The 13,537-nt window shown below is 38.0% G+C and overlaps 1 long non-coding RNA gene across 1 annotated transcript; it reads right to left on the reverse strand.

Annotated features, from left to right (window-relative positions):
* Positions 1-2,987: 2,987 nt before the first annotated feature.
* Positions 2,988-7,107, reverse strand: LOC140922095 (uncharacterized). Its single transcript, XR_012164069.1, has 3 exons — positions 7,055-7,107; positions 4,778-4,883; positions 2,988-3,432 (listed from the first exon to the last, which is right to left on the reverse strand). It is a non-coding gene; the product is annotated as an uncharacterized lncRNA (long non-coding RNA).
* Positions 7,108-13,537: the final 6,430 nt, after the last annotated feature.

A 13,537-nucleotide genomic window follows, 5' to 3' on the forward strand; every position in this document is an offset into this window, starting at 1 on the left:
GTAGTATCTCTAAGAAGAGCGCCCAGCGGGTAGGCGTTCTCATGAGGCTCAGGAACCTTATACCCACACAAACTAAGTTACAGTTATATAAGGCAGCTGTTCTCCCGTATTTAACCTACTGTCACCTTATATGGCATTTTTGCCGTGCTAGTGATTCTAGACGACTAGAGCGTATCCAGGAAAGAGCACTTAGGGCTATATATTGTGATAAACATTCGTCCTATGGTCAATTACTATCTATGGCTGAGATATCTACTCTACACAACCGGCGACTACAGGACATAGCAATTCTCATGTATAAAGTTAAAAACAACATGTGCCCAGCATACATTAGCACTCTCTTTGAACAGCCTGCAATTAAGTATGAACTGCGCAATCATGACTTCACTATACCCAGATTCAACACAGTCTCCTTTGGAAAGCACTCGCTCAGGTATATGGGCCCAAGGGTTTGGAGTTCTGTTCCTAGTAATGTGAAAAAAGCTTCCACGTTGTCCTCCTTCAAATATAACATCAGAAAAGTGGATCTTAGCATGCTATTAGATGACAATAACTGCTCTAACTGCTCTCTTTGCACTTCTTAATCTTTTATTTCTTTTTTTTTTTTTTATACGTAATGGATACATTTGTACATATTGTATATAGTTCTCTCGAATTTCTCTCTTGCTTATACTGTACATAGTTTTTCTTAATTTTTAATTAATTTATTAATTGATTTATTTTTTAAAATTTATTTTAGTGTCCCCACTTAGTGGTTATATACCGCTATTACAGTTTGACACTTTAATAAAGGTATCATCATCAGTAGAAGGTAGCAACAACGTACCTGTTCATGCATCCATGTCTAAAAGTATAGCATTATAACAGGTAGACCTGCAGGGCAATCAATAAATTCAAAATGCAAACACTCGTACCTGTTAGAAAACAAGGACAGAAAAACAAAGGAGAAAGGATTAAAATAGAATCAATCCTTTATGTGCAGTCACATCTAAAAATCACTAAACTGAAGGAGATTTTCCAAAACAAACATTTCTTTACAAATTCCCCGCCAGGGGTTAAAAGATAACTTATAAAAGGTGAGGCCCTAAGACTATACTCTTTCTTTTTTACCACAATACATTTTATAAAAATATTGAGGCTGAAATCTGCGAATTTTAAGAATGTCATAAGAATAAACCCAAGGCTGAGATTTTCAACTAGATATTTGAAGCAAAGGATGGCACAGTGGTAAGAGCGCTCGCCTCCCACCAATGTGGCAAGGGAAGAGTGCACTCAGACATTTAAGAGGATGACAAGACTCAATATGAGAGGTAACTCAGATAAAATAATGATCACAAAAGTACATTGGCTTTGATTTGCTTCAACTCTAAGAATATCTTAATGGAATATGGCTTCTTATAGAAAGCCAGCCGTTGCAAAGGGAAATCGTGATAGTATACAGTTCACTACCGATTACTCGAACTTCGCATTAACTCGAACCAAAATCGATTTTCCCTGGATTTCCGTCATACATTTACTGTAATTTTACCCTCAGCAACTCGACCCCTCCATAACTCGAACCTCCCGCTAACTCGAAGTAGTTTTTGTTTCCCCTCAGATCATTTCTATATAATTTTATCTTCGATAACTCGAACCATGTTTTGAGCCTTTAAAAGTCAGGAAAAAACAGCCTACTGGCGTCCCAAACATTGAATTTTGAATTTCCCATTGACAGGTTGTAGGCATATAGTTTACTATTGCAGGCTGATGCTGTTTGCCACAAATCTAACGTGAAACAGCTTTACTTCTCAAAACAGTAAAACGCATGCTCTGTTTAAGCAAAGTTTTGTTATGTTATGTTCTGATTTATAATCTAGAAGTATCTTTTAATTTTCACTTGACATTTCTATAATTAAGTGTGATTAAAATGTTCACTATGTAGTAAAATGCTGTTTTTTTTTTTCCTTACTTCTGGCTATTTTTTTCGAGCTCCTGATAACTCGAAACTTTTTCGATTTCCCTTGAGGGTTTGAGTTATCGGGAGTCAACTGTATATTATAAAAGACCATTCTACATTCCACATGTATAATGTATTAAAAAGAAATTCATAACGTGATATACTCGTACCAGCTAAACTACAAAACTTGAAGATACAACAGTTCAACCAAAAGCAGCCATATGTGGTCAGTCAGGATTCCAGATCTCCATCTAATAATTTTAAGCTCGAATTATGCACATACTTGCTTTGACCTGGAAAGACTGAATAAAATTCAAAGCCTACAAAGCCCAGTGTTGTGGACAATCTAACACAACAACACTGGAGACAATGAAGGAAAAACATTAGAAATCTAGGAAGAAAATTCACTCAACCATTACCTGTAGAGACAAAAGCAACTAAAAAGTTAATATAAGTTTTCGCTTTGGAAAGAACCTCAGTGTGAGAGGTATCTTATAGTCATTTTATTTTTATCTCCAGTATGAAATTCCAATTTGAAAAGTACCCGATGAATTAGAGTGGTATCCCTACATTTCTCTGTTCCCTGATTTGTTGTGTAAAATCGGTTTGAGTGTCAGCGGTTTACGCAAAATGCGTTTCAACACCTATACACCCTGTCGAATTTCCACAAAAAATCAGTTCCCAAAGAAACCAGGATTCCCGTTGTCCGCGATGATAATTTTAGTTTAGTATCCCTACGTTTCTCTGTTCACTGATTTATTGTGTAAAATCGGTTTGAGTGTCAGCGGTTTACGCAAAATGCGTTTCAACGCCTATACACCCCGTCGAATTTCCACAAAAAATCAGTTCCCAAAGAAACCAGGATTCCCGTTGTCCGCGTTGATAATTTTAGTTTAGTATCCCTACATTTCTCTGTTCACTGATTTATTGTGTAAAATCGGTTTGAGTGTCAGCAGTTTACGCAAAATGCGTTTCAACACCTATACACCCTGTCGAATTTCCACAAAAAATCAGTTCCCAAAGAAACCAGGATTCCCGTTGTCCACGATGATAATTTTAGTTTAGTATCCCTACGTTTCTCTGTTCACTGATTTATTGTGTAAAATCGGTTTGAGTGTCAGCGGTTTACGCAAAATGCATTTCAACGCCTCTACACCCCGTCGAATTTCCACAAAAAATCAGTTCCCAAAGAAACCAGGATTCCCATTGTCCGTGTTGATAATTTTAGATTGGAGTAATGTGGACTGCATTCTCTTTAAAAAAGAAAGCAAAAAAATAATGAATCATGATCAATAAAGTTTACTTGGCAATCCCAAAGTGTGCTACCATCACCTGTAGAGATAAGAAGAAACTAAGAATTTTACAAAAGTTTCCAATTCGGAAAAAATCAGTTCACAAAGAACTAGGATTCCCATAAACTCAAAGCACTTACCTGTTGAAATGCCGAGAGTGAACAGCTTTTATATCATTTCCACAGTAAGGCAGCGACAGAAACCCTGAAATGATAACGAAAAGTTGAAATACACGTTGTAGTAGTCTTTTTATCAGAGCTCCACGTGCGGAGCCCCATAGCTAAGGAAATCTGCCCATCCCAGAAATTTTGGTAATCACGTGACCATACACTGACTGAGGGACCATTCGTCCTCACCACAGGGAAACCAATGTTTACTCTCACACTTTCTAGCTAGTTTGGGAGCCCAAGAGAAAACTAATTGCACATCAGTGTTAGTGGTGTAACGATTAATCCAATTCTCGATTAATCGCGATTACGACCGTTTGGTTCGATTCACTATTCTTTGCTTCCATGTTTCAGTTTTGGTTCGATTTTTGTACACCTCTTTCAGGGTGCCCTCAGTGAGTTATTATATTGTAAAATCAGAATCCAGAACTCTTTAAAATGTGCATTTTTGATTGACGAGCAAAGACGATGGCAGTTTGTGCGCCATTTTGTGTTGCCTGTAAAAATGCTGTCCTTCAACCACCCCTTGAGAATTTCCAAATAAGGCTAACCATGTGCGACACGCTCTTTGTCAGGTACTCAAACATGGCGACGAACCAAGCAACTGTTAATCCTCCTGTCCCTGTTACTATTCTCAAATTGAGGGTTTAGGGTTACATGTTGTTAACAGTACACATTATATTACAAGAAGTAAGAAACAATTATTACATAATGGAATAATCGAAAGGCAATAATCGAAATCGAATCGAATTGTTAGGAATATGAATCGTTACACCCCTAATCAATGTTGTGATCAATTGACAGTTGTCAAAACAGGGTATCCACTGACCAGTATCACCTGACCATACCGTGGGCTCAAGTGTCAACCCATCAAGGTCGTGTTTTTTGAAGTTATCCGCTGACTTTCCAGAGGTTACCCAACGAAGTTGAAAATTTACGGAAATTCCAGGGGCTGGGGGCTATGACAAGCACCCGCTACAGTGTATAATGGAAATTCCAGGGGGGTGGGGGGGAGGGGTCTAAAGTAAAGATGCCCTTCATGGGGGGTATGGATATTTTCTGGAAGTACAGAATAATAGAAATGCTTCTTGCAAGGTTCCTAGTAACTAATTTTTAATCTCTCCGGTCATTTTTATTTTTCCTTCTTGTTTAGCAAACATTGTCATACCCAAAAACAAAAGGAAAACAAAAATTACCTGAGATAAAAAATTAACTATAACATATACATAAATACAAAAATTGGTCTAATTCACTGTCTATCATACAGAGAAAGGTTTTACATTATTTTGCATCATGAATTCTGCTTGGTATCAAGGCATCAACAGCAAAATGTGTTTTCAAGATAACATTATCTAGTAGCAGTATCTTGCAATGTTACCTACCAGTTCTGCTGATTAAGGCAAGCTTTTGGTTGACGTTTGCATTCAGGTGGCCTCTGAGGATTACAATGCATGCTTCATGTTCAATTTGCCACGCACAGACATTTTTCTGGAAAATTAAATGTGTTTCATTATTATCAGACTATAACTTTTACTTAGTATCAAACCCCAGGACTTCACACTAAAAATCGTTTCCGGCACTGTGTCGTAACCTTGATCTTAAAATTACAATGGAACTGACAACTCAAAAAGTTTTCCAATGACATTAAATTTTTCCAGACTAAGAAATCAAAATACGCAAATATAGTATTTTCCCACTCGCATTCTTAACTAAAAGAACAATTCTTAAGACTAAGCATATATAAGAAATTTTTAAAAATGCCTCAGGAAACCCATAATATTCCACAAAAGAAAATAAATATGTATGTTATTCACCAGCTGGGAGGTCCGTACTGGGAGAAACTGTGCCCGAGGTCTTGAGTACCGCCTTAGGCCGTATGCCAAGGCAGTACTCAGACTGAGGGCACAGTTTTTCGCATTATGGACTGACCTAGGCCGGTGAATAAAATTTTTATTTTTTTCCTACTGAGATTTAAAAGTTTCAGGAAAATTTTCCTTCCATCTCCAACCTATGTGTGTTGAAGTAGGATGCATTTGTGTTGATGAAGCACGCGATTGACTGCAAACCAAAACAAAACATTACAACATGAATTTTGGCTTGGAAATTTATATTATGGCACTTACTACTCTCTTTTAGAATAAAGAAAGGTTTCTGTGTCTTGCTAGACAATTCATAATCTGAGAGTCAAACAAGGATAAAAGAATTGACGAGCTTGATATTCAAACCCCCTGGAAAAAAATAAAGCAAGCATTTTCTTTGGCTAAATAATTCAAAAATTGCTTTAAGATTAGTTCAATCGAGCAGGATGAAAAGTGCTAATTACCCATACCAATTTTAAGGTTTTGAATTGAATTTGAATAAAAGAAGGCGATGTGAGCAATGAGTTATGAAGAAAGAAATGAAAACAGCGATAACCAACTCAGTGCTGGAAAAGTGATTTGTGTTGTTTATTTAAGATTGAACAACCTTTTCCGATAAGTAGAAAACTAGTGAGATAAAATTCAATAAAAAACGGCAGAATCAAGATTCCAACAGCAAAAATGGAAGACAAAACTACAAACAGAGCAGAAATGTCTGATAAACAGTGCATAAAAGCAAGATTGCAGTACTTACAGCGCGTTTATAAAGCTTAGTGAAGCGACATCACAAGCCACTCGTTTTGCTTTACTTTAGCCGTTTTTATGGCGGACTTGCTTGATTCTCCCTTCAGACTTTTTGTCTGAATAATAAAATTCACTTTTCCCCAGCTAATGCTAATAACAGCGTAAGTTTGAAAATGAAAATGGTTTGAAAATGACAGTTCACAAACAACAAACAAACTTGTGAATGAAGCTGCCAACAATTCCACCTGGGTTAGCGGGGAAGATCATAAAATACCACCCGCTCTCGGAACCAATCATATTGCAGGATTTGGAGGATTCCACCCACTTGCAAGCTTGGAAAAAAATTAACTATTTCTACATAATTATTTTCAAAATTTAACAAAGAATGATTGTAATCTTGCCAGGAAAGATGTCTCTTTTGTGTGATATATAATATCTACGCAAAACAGACCTGAAAATCGTTCGAAAATATAAAGCGACTGGGAATTTTCTACAAATTTATTTTCTGATGCTGTCACATTTTGCTAATGAGGTTAAACCTAATTTGCATAATGAAATTCAACGCCTCGTGCTTTGCTTTGCTTGTTTACCTTCAAAAGACGCTTTATTTTTTAGTTTTTCATCGAGATATCGGGTTAAAAACAGGCAAACATGAATTTACTGATAGAATTCATCAAAATAAGCAAGGCCTTGAAGGCAAAAAGCTAAGCGGGAAGGAATTCCTCGCGTTTAAAGACTATCAGAGAGTACGTGTGGAAGACATGGCCGGCTCGGCGAATTGCACGCAAAGATTCTCTGTACTATTTTCTTGCTTCGATTTTTGCTTCTTACCCTCCAGAATCCTTCAAAATAATTTGCTTCACTTGCATTTGGTCACAATTCGTCTATACATGCTTTCATTCTTCGCAAAACCCGCAACAAAATCCTCGCCGCATTTCTCGGAGTCAGGATCTCACCAAATTTAAGGTAAACCATTACCACAAGCATTTCTAAAACTACTTAAAACGATACCTTCTACAGTTGTTACTGTTTGATCCACCTATAACCGCTACTAACCTTGCAAAATAGATGAAAAACGAGAGAAAACCAACCATGCCTTCTGCACTGCCGTGCACTGCCTTCCGCGCGCCATCTTTGATTTTGTGCTTTTTAGCTCCCAGGGTCCCAAATCGTCCACAATGCGCGGCCTCCTTGCTGTTGCACCTGACACCTGTTCGGCTAACTCAATGTTGTACCCAATTCAAACCCTTTGGGAATAAAATGTTTTATTTCAGAAATTTCCATATCATTTAAATGTGAATGCCACATTATAATGCAAATACAATACACAAAGAATCATAACCCCCGGAGATTTGAATTGGGTACAACATTGGGTTAGCCGAATGGGTCTATTTAAAACTGTTTGAAACGGGTTTCGAACAGTTTCACGCGGGTTTCAACGCATTTCAAACATAAACGCCCTTGAAACGCTTTGAGCTAAGCCCCCTTTTCCTACTGTGAAGGGTCACAAATAGGTTTGACACCTTAGACCCCCCGCGTGACTGAGACAAACTTTGCGCGTACCCAATAGCCTGAGTATCAGGCGTTTCTGGGGAAAAGGGGAAAGATGGAAGCGAAAAAGGGAGAGAGCTGAAGGAGCTTTCTCTTCTCCCCCTCCCCCCTCCCCCATCTAAAATCTCCTCTCCCCTAGCCCCTTAGGAAGGCCTGATACTCAGGCTACGTACCCAAGGGCTTTGTATGAGCAACATGCTTTTTCGACATGAAAATTTATTCATACAATTCGCACTGAGCGTTTTTAAAATGTTTTTTAAGCTTTATTCCAATATATAAAAGGCACTACTGCTATAGGGAGCCAAGTCTGATCCAAGCAACTAAAATAAAAGGTTAAAATCAGAAAATTGAGCTACTTGGTCAAAGCGGGCTACTGAAATATATAGGATCCCCGGCTCTGTCTTAGTCAGATAGCACTCTATGCACTTAAACATTACAGGGCTGTGTAATACTCCAAAACCGAAATCGCTAAAGAGAAAATCGAGTTTCTATGTGCTTTGCGCAAGCCTGTGACAGAATATCTAAGCTGAAGAGAACACCAACATTAACGCAAACCGGAAATTTATAACTTTGTTCGGTTGTGGTGCGGCCAGGTAGATACCATACGAATCCGGGACGAATACAGTACTTTAAATCCTGTAGTACTAAGTAGCGTAACATAAGCACTCGACCAAAAAACAATTGCGAAACCTTTGCCTATAAATTTAATCTGATGCACCGTTTCTTAAACAGCTTTGAAGTCTTGCTCTCTACACGTTTCTTAGCAAAATGCCGTAACATATAATCTTATCCACAGTAAAGACGGCGTCTGGAAAAGCCGGAAACCGGAATAGGAACGGCAAAAGGAAAAGGAACAGAAAGCGGAACCGGAATAGGAAGCGTAATGGAAAGAGGAACCTATATAACCTATTGTTGGTTTTCACATGACGTCACTAAAATTCAAAGTACAAAACTAACCATCCTACTGACATTTTACTTTCGTGGTGTATTAGAGCAGCTGTAAACTAATTTTCGCTTCAAAAGGTTTCTTGGTTTTGTATGTAATAGAGTACGCTTGAATTTCTAAGCGTTTGCGTGACGCAGCATTTACATGACGGCCGAGAGAGCTGTCATTTAGGTTAAAAAAGTGACTTTTTTTGAGGAATTTTGCTATCTAAACAGTTCAAGTATTAGAAAAAGTATTATTTACTTTAATGTTTATGATTTCCTCTAGGAGTAAATTCACACTTTTGTAGAAAAACTCGGTAACAGATGTTTCTGTTGGTTTCCGTCCGCCATGTTGGAGCTCATCCGGATGAGCTCCAGCATGGCGTCTCCATACAAAGCTCCATAAATTTGGGTAAAACATTTCCTTGGATATCTCGTATACGAATTATTCCTTCGACCCAAATCTTGGCGAGGGTCTTTGTATATTCACCTCCTTTCATTTCCCAGATTCTGGTCTTTAACTATCGAATGGTTTTGATTTTTATTTTGATCTATTTTGAATGGCGTGACACTGAAAACCAGCAATATTAATTTAAGTCTGAATTTGGATTTAATTCTTATTCAGCTATATACCAAAAATAATAGCAACCTGAATAGGAAGGAGAATGGAAACAGTGTATAGAAATATGAAAAGAAAAAGATATAATCATTATTTAAATAAAAAGCCAGAGAACACAATAAAAGAAATAAGAAAACACTTTTGAAATATGAATCTAATTAATATAACGCCTCTTTATCTTTAGCCTGTGACACATTGCGTTTTCGTGTCAAACACAAACGTTGACTTAGGCAACGAGAACGCTGACCGTCGTGGACTTCTTGAATAGCAACCGGAAGTTCAATGTTTCGCCTGATGGAACGCTTCTGTCTCACACAACGAATCCATTTACCTTCCACTGTGGGAATTTGATGAGTCAGAGCACTGAAAGACAGAAACATCCACTTCCGGTTTCCATTTTTGAAGTCCAGGGGCCGGTTGCTCGAAGCCTGGTTAGCGCTAACCGTTGGTTAAGAGGTATCAGAATGTATAGGTTTCCATGGTATTTAACGCTGGTTAGTACTAACCATGTTTCGAGTAACCCGGGCCTGGACGTCAACGTTCTCGTTGCTTAAGGTCCTTATTGCACTCGGTTGAATAACACCCGGAGGTAGATGAATTGCTGGCTGGGATGTGGATTGGGGGGGGGGGGGGGGGGTGGAGAAGTACTGTTAATATCCCATTTTAAGTTGGACTGTCTATTCCTGGTTAACTTTCCAATTTAGCACAGCACGATATATACATGTAGCAAACCTGACATGGCGAGCCGCAAGCCTTAGCGACCGAAATATGGGGGAAAATTTGTCCCCAATCTGACCAGAAGGCCATTGTTTAAATTCAGCCAAGCATAGACCGTTGACAGCTTGAAACCATACTTGAGCTGAAATGCGAATCTCTTTTCGTGGCCTCCTGTGAAGCTTTTTCCGACATATCTGTCAACCGCTCATTTTACCACACACTACTAAAAAGCTGATGAGACGAACACAACTAAAAAATAGAACCTGATAGAATGAAAATCGCTCCAAAACAGTGCATCAGTTGGAAAACTTGTGGCGGTGTAGAGGAGTTTTGCAACAAACAGGGGATACCTCAGAATCAATATGCATTTATTTACCGAAGATGAACGAAGTGCAGCGATTTAAATTTAATAGAATTTACATTAACTATAAATTCAAATAGTTTTTACAGTACCTTTCTCTGGAGAGCAGAATTTAAATAGGAGACTTCACCAGCCTTTTCTCAAAAAAGGGAATAGTCCCGCTTTTAATTCTGCTCCCTCGAAATTTATATTTCTAAATCTAAGTAGCTTTCTTTTTCTTTTAAAAAAATTTTACGGGGGAATCTAAATGAATTTTGGTTGATTGGTTACGTCCATCGCGGTTCCCCCTATTTGTTTTTTAATAAAATACCATTGCACAAACGGTCTCTATAATTTTTCACGAGCCATAACCAACCAAGTTCCCTTGCACTAAGCGAAGGCGACACACCCGATCGCTTGCTTTTTCAGGCGACTCACCCAGAAGAGCACGTGCAGACGGAACTTTGGTCGTTGTTTAGTTTTGTTTTGAATCACTCAAAGAATAAGTTCAATTACGAATTCTAAGCGTTTAGTTGACTCAATACAATCTTAGCAAGTCCCAAACAAAAGAAAAATATATTTGGCAAACCGTTTTCCTAGACTATTTTACCGTATAAACTTTCCTAAGGCCTCGTTTTTTTACAGAAAGATTCATTTAATATACACGTTTCACAAAGTCTTCTTGCAATAAGCGAAGGCGACTCACCCGATCGCTCGCTTTTAATCAGGCGACACACCCAACATAAAAACACGTACAGAATACCCTGAACCATGTTCATGAATTTGTTTTCGGTGAATTATATCAAAGCTCTTTGCTCGTGAAAAATAATAGAGACCGTTTGCGCAGTGGTATTTTATTAAAAAAAAAAACAGGGGTGAACCGCGATGGACACAACCAATCAACCAAAACTCATTTCGATTCCTCCGTAAAAATTTTTAAAAGAAAAAGAAAGCTACTTAGATTTAGGGCCTTACAAATAACGAGCAAATTTAACACTCAGCCCTCTATCTGTGAAGTACCTTAGGTAGGTCGGTAGGGGTATGGGTAACACGAGCGTCTGATATTTTTAACGCGTTTCATTTCAGTTTTGATCAAAATAAAAAACTTTTACGAGGTTTATATTTGCATGGAATAGCCCTTATTAATGGCTTTGTAGCACAATTTGCTACCAGTGGGAGTCATATCCGCCTATTCGATACTAGGAAAACGATTATTTTCATAGGCAGAGCTTCGTCCGGCTGTGTTGAGAACGCATGCAACAACGCAATATTACGCGATAATTACTGGCCTTATTGTTGTGCAAAGAGTGTTTTAACTGTAAGATAATTTTCTCATTAATTGAAACAAACATCTGAGCATGAAGTGACAACTATAAATCGCACTGGATCATGATGAAGCATTTAAAAAAAAAAAACAAGCAAAACAGTTGAAAAAAGGTCAGAGATATAGCAGTTTGGCCACTAGGTGTGTATGTGTATTATAAAACACGGACGTCTATAATTTTCAACACATTCCTTTGTTTATCAAGAAAATGTCGCACGAAATTAAAAGAGCTTTTCGACTTCTTTATTAGGGTACTTTTTGTACACAAAATTGCCTCCAGTGGAAGTTGTGCTGGGCCTGTTTCTTTCTAAACACGAGCTGTACGATCGGGAGCGCCACATTAAATTTGGCGGCCATTTAGGAGGTTTTGGCGCGGATATGTCCGAAGCAGAAATAAATAAATCGAACACTGTGCTTACCTTCAAGGAGTCTTACATTAATCAAGTCATTATACAAACCAGAATTAATGTGTCGCAAGGTAAACCTACTGATCTAAGGCTGAATTGGCCTCGCATTTGAACCAATGTGAAGAAGGAAGGCCCGTTTTCAGAAGAGAAGCTTGAATTCTCCTAACCTGTCCGATCTGTTTAAATGTTCTTGAAATACCAATCGCTTCTAAGGGAAGCGATTTTGATCGCGAATCAACACAGAAATTCTCGACCAGGAAACGGCAAAAAGTAATCCACATATACTCCATACAAGGTGGCTTGATCGGGCTGATCCGATCCGGAGAATAGTTGAAAAGACCGCGCTCGACTTTATTTACACGTATTTACCCCACGTTGTATTGTTTGAACCGTATTAACAGACAGTTGCGAAATTTAGAATTGTTTCATCGCCTCTGTGAAGATCACTACCGATGACAGCTAATCTGACCCCTGCTAACATGCACGAGGTAGGAGGTAAAATTCTAACAGGAAATTGAGCATAGCAACCGTCACTCAAGATAATTAGAAAAGGGACTTTACGCGGCTCCTCATGGTGTAACGTCTCTGATGGGTATCTCGTTTACACATGGGTCTGACAAATAATATTAATATGTTATAACCTCCTTTCTGCGAGAGACAAAAGGAACCTTAAGATCTGATAACGGCAACGCCAGCGAAAACGCCAATGAGAAATTGAATTCGGGTCCTAATTCAATTTATTTCTCATCCAAATTGCCACAAATGAAGCTGGAGACGGCGTCGGAGCTCAGATAGGCACAATAAAATTTATCGCCTTTCTCAAGAGACTTTAAAAAGATTTGATCATTTCGCGTCGTCTTTTTGTATAAACGGTGAACATATAACAACAACAACAACAAGTTTATTCAGTATTACCATTTTGTACAGGTGTTATGCTTGAAAGATGAAATTAGCAGCTAGCCTGCTGATATGTGAATCAGTATTGTTAAAAAGAAAACAGACTTTATCGTGGATATTGTAATTTGTAAATAATGTATTTCGGTCGTTGATTTTAATAAAAAGAGTCTTTCTCAAATCATTGTATTGATCACAGTGAAATAATATGTGCAGTTCATTTTCAACCGAATTTTGGTTGCAATGATCACAGATTCTAAGGTCTTCAGGAGTGTTGGGGATTGTAAATCTTCCAGTTTCTATTTTTAAATTATGATTTCCTATCCTAAATTTGGAAGCTACACGCTTATGTTCAGGATTCCGGATATGATTGATGAATTCAGGGTGATTTGTTTCATTTTTAAAGATGGAGTAGAATTTTAGTTTTTTATTTGTTCTTATCAAATTTAGCTGGTGGTTTTTCAGATGTTTTGACAAATTATTCTCAGCTTTGGATACGAAAGTAGAAGACAGAAAGTGCGATGCACTTGCAAAGCTGTTGCTTTACTTATTAAACTTGCTGCTTTTTTGACCTTCTCTTTGCCGTAATATATAGAGATTCACGGGGAGCATGATTACAGGATAGTTTTCTTATTTTTCATATAAATTGAATTAGAATTAAATTAAATTAAGGTAATGGTTCCCCGTTAGATCACTGTTCCTCTTCCGTTTCCGGTTCCGGTTTCTGTTCCCATTCCCGTTCGTATTCTGGATTCCGGTT

This window comes from Porites lutea, chromosome 12 (genome assembly GCF_958299795.1).
Source record: "Porites lutea chromosome 12, jaPorLute2.1, whole genome shotgun sequence".
Lineage (NCBI taxonomy): Eukaryota > Metazoa > Cnidaria > Anthozoa > Scleractinia > Poritidae > Porites > Porites lutea.